At 50.3% G+C, this 16,786-nt stretch overlaps 1 long non-coding RNA gene across 1 annotated transcript; it reads left to right on the top strand.

Annotated features, from left to right (window-relative positions):
* Positions 1-1,775: 1,775 nt before the first annotated feature.
* On the top strand, positions 1,776-8,616 carry LOC120506346. Its single transcript, XR_005628491.1, has 3 exons — positions 1,776-1,940; positions 5,428-5,700; positions 6,190-8,616. It is a non-coding gene; the product is annotated as an uncharacterized LOC120506346 (long non-coding RNA).
* Positions 8,617-16,786: the final 8,170 nt, after the last annotated feature.

Genomic DNA, 16,786 nt, shown 5'->3' with positions numbered 1-16,786 from the left:
ACCCAGACAAACAAATCTGAAAGTTCTAGGGTATGATGGATACAAAACAGAACCACTTGAAAGCTTCTGTTCAGAACAACAGGAGCTATGTGAAGAAATGATATTCAAGAAGGGAGAAAATTAAATGGGAATATAAGCTTAGCAAAGTATTTTCAACCTGTATAGGTGACCCTCTACATCCTACTGTGATGAATTAGTATTCCTGTTAAGTATGTCAGAGGCAAAAGGTGCCATTCACTACTTCCCTGTACTTCGTGTCATTTGCAGATGTGAACATTAAACAAATGTCTCCTGATCAAGTAAGACTAAACAAGTGAAAGGTCAGAGAGATGGCAAAGGTGCACAGAACACTCCTTTTGTATGATCAGACAGTATCTGCAAAAATGTACAAATATATTAGGATTTCAACTCCTTTGACTTCCAGAATGGATATGTCCTATGCTTCTGGAAATGGTTCCCTACTTGGTTAATATATAAAAGTATTGTTATGACTATTAATCCTGACTATTATTATTAAAATGTATTTTATACTTTCTAGAAACCCTCTGATACTCTGAGTTCTGTAAATTGGCTTGAAAAGATGTTTCAGAAGTCCCAGAACAAGCCAGACTTTATCTTCAAATTGCTTTTATTACTGTTTTTATTCCTTCCACTGTGTACTGGCTGTGTGCCTCCCACCACTAGATGTATCCCTACAACAAAACATGTATTTTGTATTACAAATGCCCTGAGCAACTTCAGCTGTGCCTGCTTTGAGCTTGGGAGGTACATCCTGCCTTCCACTCCCCCCCACCATTGCTGGGAGTTGAAACGGATGTCCTCCAGAGGTCCTTCCAGCCTAAATAATTGTATGGCTCCCTGACCTTGTGTTTTAGATGCTGATCTGTCATCCCAGGCATTTTTTTTATTATCCTTCCCTCCCGGAGCTGTTCTTGCTCGGATTACATTTTGCATACCCTGCTTGCCTTTCAGCTGCAGAGTCCTTGATCCTGTGGCTGAGCGCAGCGAAAGCTTCACGTTTTGTGTGTTGCTTTTGAAGCCTTTTTTGCGAACTCGTGTGTTCTGCAGTGCTAACAGCATCTCGGCAGAGGCCAGGCTGCCGCTGCGCTGCTGCTGCTGTACATCCTGCTGACCAAACCCGGCTCAGGGTCTCCTTATTGTTTCCCACATTCCCACTGTCACTGCTCTTACACTGGAGAGATCTTTAGGCATGGATCGGTCTTTTTGTTTGGTTGGTTTGCACAGCACCTTGAGGAGCGAGATCGCGACCAGTGGCGGCTCCCAAGCAAAATAAGAAGAAATAATGTAATATCACCGAAGAACCTGCTGTGCTGGTGATTTTGTCTGAGGTTATCTGGGAGTCTGCAAGTACTAGAGTCAGGCATAGCTGTCACTGCTTTTACCTGTTTCAGACAGTGACAGCGACAAAGCTCCGATGGCAGCTGAAAACCTCCCTGCGCTGCATCCGCTGTCCCCTGAAGCACGGGCAGCCAGCCCTCCTCCACTGGAGCCCCTGAAACACAAAGGAACAAGGAAGAACTTTTCTCCCAAGGAGGGCGAGGGGTAGAGGGAGAGGATCAAATTTTTCACCTCCGGGTGATGATGAAAGAGGTTTTCTAACACCATGTGGGGGGAAAAAAAAAAAAAAAAAAGGAAAGAAAAAAAAATAAAAGTGGGGGGGAGGGAGGCGGTGCTGCGGCGGCCGGAGGCGGCTCCGCTCCCGCCCCGCTCCCCGCCCGCTCCGCGCTCTCCGCGGCCAACAGCGGCCCCCGGCGGCGCCCCCAAGGGGCTCCGGGCACACGGACCGGGATGTCTGTTCCCCCAGCACCGGCCCCCTCCGAGATGCACCGGGGCAAAGCAGCTCCGCACAGCTTGCGGAAGAAAAGCAATTTGGAAAGAAAAAAGAAATGTTAATAAAGGCAAGAAGCTGTAAAGCTGAGGTAAGTAAATGTGTGAGAGCTTCTTCGCTGGGAGCAAGGGGAGAAAATGAGTTAATTTTGTTGTCAGGATAGTAACATCCCCGTAAGGCGTTAAGAACACAATTAAAAAAACATCTGGAAGTAATCTAGCCCGTGGCACGGTCTTCCTGAGAGTTTTTACCTGATCCGAACCTGGCAAATGTTGAACTCACACATTCAGGGAGCACTTCAGTAAATGAAAGCACAATCCCACAGAAGGTGTCGCAGCCCTGCGCTTTGAGTCGAGAAATGCCAGCCTGACTTTTCCCCTCCTGGACTCCTTGTGCGTAGGTGCCACGGTTGTCCTTCGTTACGTAATGACAGATTGTTTTCCTCTCGATGTCCCTTCTTTGTTCCTACATCATGACCGATGTAGGAAGAACATCGGTCATAGAGAGAAAAAAAAAGTGGCCTTTTACTTTTTTACTTTTTATCCCCTTCTTTGGTTTGGTTTTTTTTTTTTTCATATGCTGTATACAAATCCATCAGCTGTCTATCACACATATGTGAGCTCCAGTCTGCAAACAGGGCTCCTGATCTTCTCCTTTCTTCTTCTCCTTTTCTGTAGTGTTTACCATCCCCACTTCCAGTGGCTTTATAAATTTGAATTAACGTCATTCTCAGGAGGCCGTTTAGCTGATAAGGTATTATTACTATTTTATGGGCAGGAAACTTAGTAGCTAAAATGTATCTTCTGAACTATTTCGGATGCCACTTTCTGGAGTGCTAGATAGCACATACCCATCGTGTCACTCCTGTTGATTTCAGTCATAAACACAAGACCTAAGTGAATCAAACACCAAACCCTCATGATAAGGCTTCCTTCCTCTATAGGAAGGAGCAAAGGAGTGGTGGTTTTGGGGACAGTTTGGTGCATGTGCTTGTACCCGGTATCACCTGGGGGTCCTGGGGCAAAGGCAGGAGCTGTGAAGGTGGTGGCAAGGGGTTCACAAATACTGTGTTATGAGGAGATTAATTTTTTCAGATGCTTCTATATCAGTGTGTGACATCTAGATAATGAGCAAGGGGAATTAGACATTCTCATTGATGAGCATGCATTTGATATAATTAGCATTACAAAAAACCCGGTGGGACGATTTGCATAATTTCAGTGTGCTTGAGTCCCCAGTTACAGCCTATTCAGAGGCGGCAGGGAGGTTAAAAAAAAAAGAAAAAAGAGAGAGAAGTGTTGGGGAAACATGCTGCTACGGCTGAGGGACAGCAGTCCCTGCAGTACAGCTGCTGAGAGCAGCACTGTGTGCCCAGGATACGGAGCCAGTGGGTGGCACACATGCTATGGGAGACCTGCAGCTGGGAAACATGGGGGAGATATTTTGCAGTAATGATGCCTCATTAGCACTTGCCAAAATTATTGGTGACAATCTGTAGGCAGGGAAAGGACCTGTGCTGCCACAAGCAAATTTGTTTGGGGTCATGCTGCAAAGGGTGGCAAGGCGTTTGTTGTTGGCCTGGGAAGTGGAGGTTGTCTTCTTGACCAGGTCACCTTATTTGCACATCTGGAATGTAACCTGAACCACCAAGGAGCACACTTGGTGCTCCAAAAGAACCTGCCTCCAGAGGAGGGAAGTGATGTGGGGAATTATTCAGGAAGAAATACAGTGAGAGAAAAACATCAGTGGATCTTGTGGCTGGTTACATGAAGTTTATTATCTAGTGAAAGAGCCCACAGCTGTAATCAAGGGGGAAATGCCATCTTAGTCAGAGGTAATGTGATTGAGGAATTTAGAAAGTAAAAGGGTAAGGCAGACAAAAATTGACATAGGCCATTCTGTCATTCTGCATTTTGTACTTTCTAATGGTGAGGGAGTTATGGCAATGGGTGAGACACCGTGACTTACTGGACAAGGAAGAATTAAATATAGGAGAAGCAATAGGAAAATTCTCTGGCTACTTAATTTAGAAATGGTATTTATTGACTTTAGCTTCAGAGTAACTGCCAGTAGCAATATATCGTCAGTCTGGTAAGTGGATCATGGCCACAGGCACGGTGACATCAATGCTTCAAAGGGAAATGGTCAGGCTCATCACTTGAGCTATTTTTGAAGCTTTGGAGGGCCCTGTCATAGATACAATTCTCTGTTTCACTTTCTTCCAACTTGACCCTGTGCTCTCTGTTCCCTCCATGCCGTCCTTCGTCATGCCATTTTCTGGACATGCAATCTGAAAGTACTAAGAAAAACTACTCTTGCAAAAACCCGAGGGACTCTCCACCAAAAATGTCATTCAGCTGGGAGAGCAATTTCCCAAGGACACCAAAACACGGGAGGAAGCAGATTGTGCCTGCCTTTTTCACCCTTTTATTTCTGTCGTTGGGTTGACTTCCGCAGCCCTCTATAGGGGGTAGCCTTCACCAACTTAAGAAAATAAAAAAATAATTTAATTTTAAAAAAGCGTTTCTCTACATACTGGCTTGTGTTTAGCACAGGGGGTGGTATTAGTGATCCTGAGAAACAACTTCCTCAGCGCTGATGGTTTGATCTGCCTGAGCTTTGTACTGCTTTTCCTGCCTGTCAGGGTGAGCAGGGTGGTGGGTGTGGATCTCGGAGTCTGACAGACAGCTCTTCTCCATGCCAAGCTCCTGGAAGCAGCAGAGCACTGCAGAGGGTAGTTGTCCTGGTTTATGTTTCAAATTGCCAAGGCTGCCTATGAGACATCAGGCTGCAACAAAGCCTGAAAAAAATGGGAAAGGCTCTGAGAGCTATTGGAGAAGATGCTTGTGCTCTTTACCAGAGGAGTATTTTGAGAAATCGACAGTACAGTGACCCTACCAAGAACACAGGATCTTCATAGCACAGGCTCTGTGCTTGCATGCCACGGCAAATGTCCAGAATGGCCTTTTGTCTCATCCCCTTGGACTCATGCCACAGTGATGGATGCTTTTGGAAGCTGATGGGGCCTTGCTTGTGTCTGAACCTGCAGCCATTTGGAGCTTACAGCCTGCTGATCTTGTGTCGCTCCTGGCTGCAGTTGTGTCTCACTGTCCTGCACCAAGCCTGCATCAAATCCATCTCAAATTTCTTTCCCAGACAGATGAGGGAATTATTTCCAGGGTATAATTTTGAAGAGAAAGCTGGTCAAGGAAAGTCAGCATCTCTTTCTTATATTTTGTTGCTCCCACAGCTTCTCCAGGAAGAGAGGAGGTGGAGGAGAGGGGAGGGACAGGGAGAGGGGAAGAAAATGCTTGAGCATCCATAAAAGGGGTCAAATTACAAAAAGAGAGGTTCCACTTGCCTGCACATGCAACTAGGGCAGGGTAAACTGGAAACTTTGTTGGTAAAGTGCAATGTCCTTGTTTTGGGTATCTGGTGGAGTATATTTGGCTGTTGACTAAAGAATTGTTTTTAAAAATATGATAACACAAGACTTGAAGAACAACTTTAACACCTGGCATTGCCCCTCTGTGCTGCTCTGGGAGGTTTCTTAATGTCATTCTTGTTTCTGCTTCAAGTCTAGGTGACTGCATCTGTCAGCAAACATACCAGGTGTTGTTGTAGAGACAGACAAATGTCTGGGAATGGCACACCTCATGGGCTCAGTCACTCTCAGCCTGTCCCACTTCACCCTCTGTGGCTTCATGGATTTTGAAAAAGATGGGTAAAGGAGAAGAATCTCACAGCCTTCAACAAATTTTGGATGAACCACATCCAGATCTGTCTCCTGCCCATCAGCAACTCTGGTGAAACCCCCTACAGCCTGGGCAGCAAGCAAGTGAGAAGGGCAGGTATGGAAACTTCAAGTGGAAGTGAGCAGAGCACATAGGAATTAGGAAGAGGTAGAGCGCAGATGCTGGGAGCACCTTATCCATTTTATATATAAAGAGCTTTCTATCAGGTCTGCTTACTCAACCCCTCCTAAAAAACAAAAAAACCAAAACAAAAACAAACAAAGCAACAACCAAAAAAAAAAGCACCAGGATTTGTGGATTTGTTAGGCACAGACTTTAAAATAGACAGTCCTCATTCATTTGGTCCAGTCTCTGTGACATTACCAAGGAGTCTGGAAGGGGAGCAAATGAGGATGTTGGGACCAGGAGGGATGCTTTTGCCCCTAAGATGGTCTCAGGATGTCATATATGGGCCAGTGAAGGAATCAGATCTTTTTTAGGATTAACTGATTAGTGTTTTTTTTCCCGTGGAGAATGACAGCTTGGAATCTGTTGTAGGATCACCTCTGTCTTACTTTTTTTTTTTTCTCTCCTTCAACATTTCAGGATAGAAGTGCTGCCAGCCTCAGGATTCCTGAATCACGACTCAACAATGAGGAGATGCAAGAACCTAAAGGTTTGCTTGTGCCCCTAGAAGAAGATGGACAATAGCACTTGTTTGGCCAGCTCCTTGCCCACCCCCCTGCCTCAAGTCTCCTTGTTCTGTTATCTGAATGCTCTTCCTGCTCTTTGGTTCCTTAATGAGCCTGGCACAGCTTGTTCTTTCCTATCTCCACATCCAGCACCCAGTGTTGTTACACCCCTCCTACCATTTTTAGCTCCTCTTTTGCTCCTCGTTTCACTGGCTCCAATGCTGCTGCTCTCTCCACAGCTCCCAAGACTAGCTGCTTGCTTTTTCAAATAGTCTTCCCTCTCTCTAGGCCCTGCTTCCACTACAGCAATCACTCTTGACTTCTATAATCCCATGCACTCTGATTTTCCATCTAGTCATGTTATTCAGCCAGTCAAGGCTATTTTCTCCCACTTCCATCCTTTTGTTTTCCAGTAACTCCTGGCTTTATCCTCACAACAGACAGGATCATAAAGCTCCTGGCCCTGATCTATTCTCCATGTTTCCCTTCCCCAAGGGACTTGCTGTTCTCCTTTCACTCAGCTGCTCCTCCTTCCCCTGCCTGGCCCAGAGCAGTCACCAGAGGCTGGGTCCTTACACAAGATGGCTGGCACTCACAAAACCTTATCCCACCTTTGTGACACAGTGTTGACAGCAGATCTTGGAAGAACTACACAGGGAAAATCTCAAATGTCCCTACAGAGCATGTGTGAAATGGATTTTTTTTTAAAGGCTTATCATTGATCAAAATTTGGCATGGATTTTTATGGGGATAGTGAGTAGTGTAGCTCTAACGTAAGGACAGCTCTCCTTCATAGGTTTCAGCTTCCTCCTCCAAAGCAGTTGAGCAAAAGACTGTTCTTTTTAACGTACACTTTAACACTCAAATCCAAAATGTTTTGCTCTGCCTTTTTTTATTTCTCCCTGAGTAGATTTAATGTACAGGCTGAAGCCATATTTAAAAAGAAAACAAAAATTATAAAAAAATCAGATGTAGGCAGACAGCCAGAATAGAACATTTCAGCTCCAATCATAAAAATTACAAGCAACTGAATGGTTTAGAGTAGGAATGCCCAGTCTGTCTAATTCCATCTCTGCTGGTAAATTTCTCCTTGCTAAAACCTGCACTTTGAACTTGCCACTCTGGGATCAATCACATTGCTGTCCCTAGCAGCTTCAGAATCAGGCAGGAATACAGGACTTGCTTTGCCATAGATCAGGGCTTCTCAGAAGCTTTGTCTGAATTGTGAGGCAGGTGGGGAAATGAGGCCTGATAGCTGGAAACAAATTCACACACAAAGCCTAAAATATTTCTGTGGAAAGAGAGAAGGTCAAACGCAAAAGCTGGCGTGGTTGGCCTGTTAGCAATGTCACCAGTGTAAATCAATCCATTTAAAAACAGTCTTATCACACCTCCATAAACGGCTAATGCAGACATGTTCAAAGCCTCACCTAAGACAGAACATTTTGAAGCGGTATAATTAAATCTGGTGTATTCTTAAAGGATGAGGCACCTGTTCTCTGAGAGTGCAATCAAACTGAGAGCCTGCAGGCTGGCATGGCTCGCTGCCCGGGACGCCGATGCCGTTCCTGTGCCCGCTTGCAGCTCACAGACGCTGGGTGGCAACTCTCGCTCCTGCAGAAACGCGGCTCCTGCTCCCGGGGCAGCAGCCGGGCTGCAGCACTCACCCTGTCTGCCTGTGAGAGGTGCAAGACGGGAAAGGCTGCACGCACAGGACCTGACATGGTGGCTGAGGAGAACAGGAGAGAGGAGGAAATGGCTGCTGGCACGGCAGGCAGGCCCTGACAAGTGGGACGCTCCAGCAGGGTCTGTACACGGCCACTGCAGTCAGAACAGCCCTCCTCCTGCAGCTGCTGTGCCATGAAAAGCTGGACTTCCCACTGCAGCAGGCACTGAGCAGGCACATCTGCTCTGTTGCCAGAGCCAAGAGAGGAGCAACATCTACTGCAGGGGACAGGAGCACCCAAATGTGACGGATTTCCACTAAGCAACTGTGTACCCAAACCACAGATTTATCCAATTAAAAGCCAGGCTTGGAGCAGTTTAAGTTTGTCCTCTGCATTAGGCTTTCCTGATGTTTTACTAAACAGATGTAAAGTTGCTTTAAACATCACGTGCAAATGGTGTGGTATGGACTATACACTGCAAACTGGAGCTCTTTGTTAACTCCAACTGGCATGACCTCACTTGCACCTTCAGCTACTCTCCAGGTAAAAAAGAAGGCAAAACCAGGTATATTCCCAAGGAGGCAGGCTGGAGACCAGCTTAAAGGTGCCCAAGAGCACAGAAACATCCAAAAAAGCGAGTGGGAGGAATTGTCAGAAGGACTCAGGGGTTCCATTCTCTGAGTCCAGAGCTCCCTAAAAAGAAGGCAAAACCAGGTATATTCCCAAGGAGGCAGGCTGGAGACCAGCTTAATAGGTGCCCAAGAGCACAGAAACCTCCAAAAAAGCGAGTGGGAAGAATTGTCAGAAGGACTCAGGGCTTCCATTCTCTGAGTCCAGAGCTCCAAGACACTGGAGTGCTGTGTGTGTCTGCTCGCTTGTTTCTCACAGATGCCAGAGGATCATCTGCAAACAAAACGTACGACAGGCAGAATAAAACGGGCAGCAATTTGCAGACTCCATCCTCGACCGCCTGACGCTCCCCTGCAGTCGCTCTCCCTGTAAAACAGATCCGCCACAGGGGGACTCCCTGTAAAACACGGAGTTTGCAAAGGGGGCTCCTGCGTTTGCTGCGGGAAAGCCAACAGACAAAGGGACCACACCTCAGCGGCGGCGCCGGTGGGCACGCAGCCACGGGCGTGCTCCTGGCAGACCCCTTCTCTGCTTTCACTGGGGCGAGGCCCCACGGAGCACCTTCCCCCATGGAAGCAGCAGCAGCAGCCGTGGGTTCCTCACAGGGAAAAGAGAACGCTTCCTGCCTTTCCTTGCAGCAGCATCCGAACTTGCTGCTGTTGCTGCTCTAAGACCTCATTCCTTGGAATGTTCTGCCAGGATCTGATTGAAGGGATGCAGGCATCTTTACTGCATCCCATCCAACAAGGAAACACCTCGCTCTCTTGTCACCATGCATTACTATTTCCCAGCCCACCTTTTAATCCACAAAGTCTATCATTTGTAGCTTCCGCTCAGAGTGTGGGGAATTACAGTTTTTTGGTTCTTTTCTGCGTATCAGCCTTTTACATGTCACTATTTCAGCTTCTGGGGCTCACACTTCCTTTTCTTCTCTCAGCTGTCAGGACACATGTGCTGGCTTTAACAAGAAATAAACGTTGCAAGTGCCGAGCTGCCCTTGTAACTGCAGGTAGTGAAAGAGCCCAGGAGAACGGAGCAGCTCCGAAACACTCCCTGCAGCCCGTAACACTAAATCCAGTTGGGGCACAAAAGCAGGGATGGGGGCTGAAAGCAAAACCCAGACAGTGGTAAGAACTGCCTTCAGAAGTACAACAAACACACTCAATATGAGCCGATGGCAAGATGTGGAGTTATCTTCCATACCAGACGCGTGATAATGCGGATGTGGATGGATAGCGAGCCGACCCCAACGCGGCACACAATGGCAAGGAGCAGGAGGCCTTTCCAAGGGCAGCACAGCACCTGGCAAACTAGGTCAGGGCTCACTGGTCACAAAGGCCATGCCAGCGCTGCCCCAGGCCCCCCGGCAGCAGGGGCTCCGTCCGAACCAGTGTGCCACGGGCGTCATGGCACAGCACGGCACGGCACTCGCTCCAGCTTTGTGCTTTCCTGCTGACGCCATGGTGGCCGGGCCGGCGGGCAGTGCCCGGGCTGGGGGCAGACAGGCTGAAGGCACCGCGGCGAGGGGCCCAGCACGGGCTGGGGCAGCCAGGACAAGGCTCTGGGAAGGTGCGTGGCCAAGGCGGCTGCCGGGCTGCCAGGTGAGGGGGAAGCCAAAGAGGAGCACAGCGGCCAGGCCAGGGCAGACACGAGGGGAGGCGCAGGGGGCCGGGCCGATGTGGGATGAGGGGGATGCCCCACGAGGAGCGGGGCGGGGGGGGGGAGCGGGCGGCTATTATGGGATGGCAGGGCCCGCCGCAGCCCGGAGTATTATGGGATGGCACCATTCCCAGTGCGGTGTGGCCGGGCCGCCGTTGTGGGATGGCGCTACCTTACGGCGGGGCTGCCTCCCTGGGAAGGGCTACGGGATGCGGCAGGAAGGAGGAGGGGGCGCCGCGGGGAGGCTGCAGCCCCAGGCAGGCTTCCTGGCGGTGCCCGCCGGGACCTCCCCGCGGTGCCCCCGTCCGGCCCCGGCCCCCCCTGCCCTCCAATAAAGCCGGCAGGGTATTATGGGATGGCGCGGGGGTGGGGGGGCGGTTGCCATGGCGTGTTTCCCGTGGGTGGCTATTATGGGATGGAGTCGCCTTTGTGGACTATTATGGGATGCGGGGTGGGGCCGCGCGGGCCCGCCGCCCCCCGGGGCAGCGCGGCGGGAGGAGGGGAGCGCGGGATGCACCGGGCACCGGGCCGGCTCCTGGCTGCCAGCCGCACCTGGGCCCCTCAGGAACCCGCGGCCGGGCCCCCAGCATGGCGAGCCTGCGGGCTCCTGCTGGCCCCCGCAAGGAAATTCTCACCCGCTTCGCTGAGGGAGGGAAAAAGCCCGCAGCCGTTCAAACTGGGGCTGTGGAGCATCTCAGCATCTCATTTGTACATTAGTCCCAAGCGTATCGTTCTTAGGCAGAAAGTTGCCGTCTAAGTCCAAGCGTCACAAGGCTCCGACTTCTATAAGTTCAAGGAACGTGCACAAGTGTGAGAACAGCACCCAAAGATGGCACAAAGCGAGACATGTCCCTGCCCGGTGCGTCCCAGAGCGTGTGTGATCCTTGCCTTCTGCACCGGGGCACAGCCCCAGAGTCCCTGGTCTGGTTCTCACTCCAGACCTGTGTGCCAGTGGCAGCTTTGCCCGCTTTGGAGCCCATGGTGACCTAGCAGGTATCACCATCGGGATCCATGGAGATTTGACTCCCCTCCTCTCCAGCCAGCCCGAGTCCATCAGCTCTGCTCAGCAGCAGTGTTCTCGCCCAGCCAAATGGGGAATGCAACCTCCAGGCTAATTAGCAGCGTTCCCTGGAGCGCAGTTGTTGCTGGGTGCAGCGCTGGAAGCACCTCTCCCAGATCCAGCTGGAGGTAGGAGATGAAGGAGAGTTCTGTCCCAGCCTGTTTTTTCAGTGTTTCTGCTAAATGAGCTCAAGAGATGTGAGTCGGTGTTAGTGATTTTTTTGCCAGCACGCACCAGCTTTGATACAGGAGGCAAAAATAGGTATGGCAGAACTGCAGTCCAGGCAAACACCCCCAGTGGGGTGTTGATGCAGCCCCTTTGAGACCACTGGCTCCTTCCCTGGCTGGATCCAGCTATTTGTTTCATGAAGAGGGGAGGGGATCAGGACATCTCTAAGGCACTTTAGGGAAATAAGAACCTAAATATGGTAACTAATAAGCATTCTTAACTTTTGTGTGTTGCTTGCAGCTTTTGTTATTCATTATATACATATTTCTATGTTAAAAGACTGGTGTCAAATTTTTATAATTGCAAAATAGCATTTGTTTTTTACGCCTTACTAAGTGCCTCCATCTTCAAGAAAAAAAAAGTGAAAATAAACATGGAAAATTCGAATCTGACTATCTGATGTCTGGCAAAGTTCTGAGTAACTGAAAACAGACTTGTGATGGAAAATATCGAGTAACCTTAGCCATAGGTGTCAGTACCAAGTATGTGATGTTTTTTAAAGCAAACAAACCAGCGAAGCACAGGGAGATAGAGATCAGCCGTTCTGATTTCCAGGGGGCTGATCAACCCCCAATCTTCTCTGTCTCTCCCCCGCCTCAGCTGTGTGCCGCCTGCTGCACCGTGCACGGCTGGCTGACACGGTGCGGCCACGCCGCTCTCCCTGCCCCCTCCTTCTCCTGGCAAAACAGGAGACGAGGCTCATGACGAGTGCTGAGCGAAGTCTGAAATGCTCTTCCCCTAACGGGAAGTAGATGCAGAGTCACGCTGGCACACGGGCAGCCCTCACCTAGGTGGCTGTTAGAGAGAGACTCGATCCTCCATTGACAGTAAGATGTTCTCAAAAAAAGGAGCACATGTTCTTGACCTTATTCTGGTTGTATGCTCCAAAATCCTCTGTGTGCAAGGCTCTTTCTGCCTCTTGTTCCAGTGGCATTTGTCTGCTGCAGGAGCAGCTCCTTGGACATGACAGGAAAGGCTGTCTTTTCTCCACAAAACGAGGAGACTTGCCTGTGTCATTTTCTGCCATGTCTGGCACCAAAGTAAAGACACTTCCGTTGGGCTAAAGAAGTAAGCTCATGCTTTCTTTGAAAAAAACCTCACTCAAACTGCATAAGAAAAAAAAAATAGAAGGTGGGTGCATGATGAAGACAACAATGAAAATTGGTCATTTAGATTTCCTCAGCTTGCTATGGAGACTTGTAGAAAGCTGGGAGTGGAGAAGTGTATCCTGGACAGAGGAAAAAGATTTTGTAGTGTTGGGGGAGACTTGCAGAATCCAGAACAGTTATTTTGGCTAGTGCTGGGGCTAGAGAATTCTGACAAGACAGTTTAAAATGGGGGCAGGGGGACTTGGGTGTTGAAGAGACACAGACTTTGGGACAATAACTGGATATTGAGTGAAAATTTGAACCATTTTCTTGCTAATTCCAAAGTAAAAATTACCTATCTCAGAGTTTGATACCCCCTCTCAGCTCAAGAAAATTATCTAGGGCAAAATTCTCTGCTTTACCAAAGAAAAAAACAAAAGGGCAAGGCTTCTCAGAAATCCTGGGATCTTCAGGGTTCCTTTGCAGAAATGGTAAAACCTTAGCTCAGTCATGGCAAGCCTCAGTACCATCGGGAGAGCCTACAGGGCTGCTGAATGGCAAACACCAGGAGTAAGTCCATCCACATTAGTTACAAAGAGTCAAAAGTGGGTTAAAGGCAGAGCTGAAATGTAGCTGCAGCCTTTGCAGAGCACCATCACGTTCACAGGTACATCGGAGGCTACCAGTTTTATGCAGACACTGAAAGATATTTTTCATGTTACCGGTTGTATGTAACCTGACAGAACAGATATTACAGATTGGCTGGAGCAACCCTCAGTCCGGGAAAGAGCGAAAATGAGGAGAGCAGAAGTATGGCTGTGTCCCAGCCCACAAATGAAGCAATACAGTGGCAGCATTGCAGTGCCCAGCGTCTAAACCCATACCCATCAGCCCCTCTGTATTGTTACGGAACGCAAGAGGAGCTGACAAAAAATAGCCTGAAAGACCATAAACCGATCTTTCAGATCACATTGTCTGCAGCACCAGCATGTCAGGCTTGTAGTCTGTTATCTGTGTCCCACATACGAACGGCCCATGCTAGGCTGGAGAGTCTCCCCTCTTCCCGAAATGCTCTGGAGTTCCTTCCTCCCACCCTCGCGTCCCACCCTGGGCAACACTGAAACACACAGGACAGAGGTTTCCAGCCTGAGTTCCAGGGTGAAACAATGTCAAAAGCTTTGTTCTTCTTGTTACCTTGGGGAAATATGTTTAAAAGTGAACATAAATTAAAAGTGAAAGTGAGAAAGGGCTGTGGGCTTGATAAAAGCCTGGTCAGGAACAGCTGCCCATGAGGTGGAGGAAGATGGGGCAGGATTCTCTGGGGTCCCACGCGGGGACCTGAACCCTGACTAACTTGGACCATGCACAAAACTGCAGGAATTACTTAGAGGTCACCCCGGCATGTTGCTGTGGGAGTACAGAGTCCACTTCACCCAACTGTTCTTGGAAGCAGAGCTGGTCAGGGGTGTGTGGAAGGTCCTCTGGCCAGTTTGGGTTTCCCAACACGGGTGCAGCACCAAAGCAAGATGTTGCCGATGTTTTCCCTATGGGAAGTGTGCAGTGGGCTTGTTCAGAGTGTTGACACCCATCAGCACAGGTAGGGAAGATTGTATTACACAGATCTTGCCGTAATTGTTTCCAAGCCAAGCGCTGTAAGCTCAAAAGATTCAATTAAACTGAGTAAGTTATTGAACCAGAGTAATGTATAGAAACTTTTAAGTTTAAAGCAGCCAAATAACTGGAAATCTATCTCATGGAAGTCTATCCTTTCCTCATCAATGGAAAATAGAAATATATATATTTTTAATCCATTTAATTTACTTGGCTCTCACAAACTGAAAACACCTTAATCATAATAATGTATATCCCATATGGAATTATTGTTTGAGGGAAAACTAAGATTTCTGCTAAGAAACTTCAAGTTACAAAGGGAAAAATGAGTTGGAGCTGAGGTGGGGAACCTTGGGCACATTAATGATAAAAATGCGTTCATTTGTGAGGCAGAGAAAGATTTCAGGGAGGTGGTGGCTCATGGGGAAGCTTCATGCCTTAGCATCAGAGGCATCAGGGCACACATTGCCTAAGCAGTAGGAAGCAGCCTTCTTCAGACCATAACCGTGCTGGCAGGAGCATTGGGAATCACCTGCAGAGAGAGCCCCAGCAGCTAAACTCCCTTTGCAGGATCTTCATCTGCATCACACCTCTCCCCTTGGAGCCAAGCCACTGGGGGGAAGAGGCAAGTATGGAGTTGGTGCTGGGCTGCTCAGCTCGGGAATTCGGTGTGGCTGTCTGCCTGGCTCCTGTTAGGAGGGGTTTGTGGAGCACGCACAAGAGGGAATGAGAAGTCCTGCAGAGTTCCATGTGAGTTTGGTGGAGGTGTCATCCACCACGTGTTTTTGTAACGCTGGATGGTCTGCTTGATCCATGCAAAGGATGGACAGTATCTGTGGAAGAACAGTGTGCTCTTTCCTACCACTTTTCCTGCATGGAGCCGAGATCAATGACAGCGTCATTGTCATGTGGGCAAAGGTATGGACAGGGACAGTACAGGTGCATGCTGCTGATGGCTGGAGAAGTTGGGGGGATTTTTATATGTGCAGGAACATGGATTACACAACAGCCTGTTGGCATGTATTGGTCCAGTCTTTGCTGGCAAGGTGGGAACGAGGGCACGGGAAGTGCAACTCATGCTGCAGACTGGCTGCATGCACCACCAGGCGTGGGACCGCGGAGGCAACGCGTTGATACCCACACATTTACTGGGAGAGATGGACAGGACTTTGCCTCTTTGTTGAGATTAATAGTGTTATGAAAATGCTCAACAGAGGATAAGGCAGCATTATGGGATGTGATTCTGTTTAATGGGAAATTAATGACACAGTTGCATGTGCATAATTGGAGTATACTTATACCCACGGACCGTTCCCGTCAGTGTAAATCGATGATGAGTTTCCTGGTGGAGGCTTCAGCAGGGAGCAGGGCGCTGGGTGACAGGGAGGAATGGAGTACATGGACACGCCGTGTATCACAGAATCAGTCAGGTTGGAAAAGACCTCTGAGATCATCAAGTCCAACCTTTGACCGGACACCACCATGGCGCTAAGCGCCACATCCAGCCTTTCCTTAAACAGCTCTGGGGATGGTGACTCCACCATTTCCCTGGCAGTCCATTCCAATGCCCGATCACCCTTTCCACGAAGAAACTCCTCCTGATGCCCAACCTAAGCCTCCCCTGGCACTGCTTGAGACTCCATGCTCTGGTCCAGTCTCTGGGAGAACGCGTATCTCTGGGCTGGGTAGATCTGCAGGTACCGGCAACCAGGGAGCCTCGAGGTGCAGGGGAGGCACCGAAGCCACTGCGGGCTGCCCGCACGCGGGGCGGTGGCGGTGACCGCTCCGGGCACCGACAGCCTCGGCGGGGCGTGCGGGATGGGGCACGGCAGGACGGGGCAGGGAAGCCAGCGGGGCGCTCAGCCCCGAGGTCGGGGGCGGTCGGCGGTGGGAGGGCGGTGCCCGGAGCTGTGCCCGGGGCCGGTGGCGGCGCGCAGGAGGCCGCGCGGTGCAGGGGCCGGGGGCCGGTGCGGGCCCGGGCGGGGGGCGGCGGGGCCCGCGGCCGCGGCTATTATGGGATGCCGGGCTGGACGGTGGCTCCCGGCGACTATTATGGGATGCCTGCCTGGGCGCGAGGCGGGGGGGGAGGTGTGACTATTATGGGATGTGCGCGCTCGGGGTGTGACTATTATGGGATGTGCGCGCTCGGGGTGTGACTATTATGGGATGTGCGCGCTCGGGGTGTGACTATTATGGGATGTTCGGGGGGGGGTCCCTCACAGCGCGCCCTGCCCCCCCCCTCCCCTCCAAGGCGCGCGCTCCCCGCGGGAGGGGGCCGTGCCTATTATGGGATGGCAGCCCCGTGCGGGAGGCGCGCGGGGGGGGGCGCCCTGCCCCGGCGCGCGGGGTCCCGCGCGGGGCGGGGGGCACTATTATGGGATGTCCCCGGTGGGGGTCAGTATTATGGGATGGCGGAGCGAAGGGGTGCGAGCGCGCGCGGGGGAGCATTATGGGATGTTGTTCCTCGGGGTGAAGGTGCGGGCGGGGNNNAGATGGGGGCGGGGCCTGTTGCCGGGGTCCCGGGGCATATTATGGGATGTAGGCGGGAGGGGGCGGGGCCTAGCCGGG

Source organism: Passer montanus, unplaced genomic scaffold (assembly GCF_014805655.1).
Source record: "Passer montanus isolate IOZ18808 unplaced genomic scaffold, ASM1480565v1 scaffold39, whole genome shotgun sequence".
NCBI lineage: Eukaryota > Metazoa > Chordata > Aves > Passeriformes > Passeridae > Passer > Passer montanus.
This window is presented reverse-complemented; position numbering and strand designations above follow the sequence as displayed.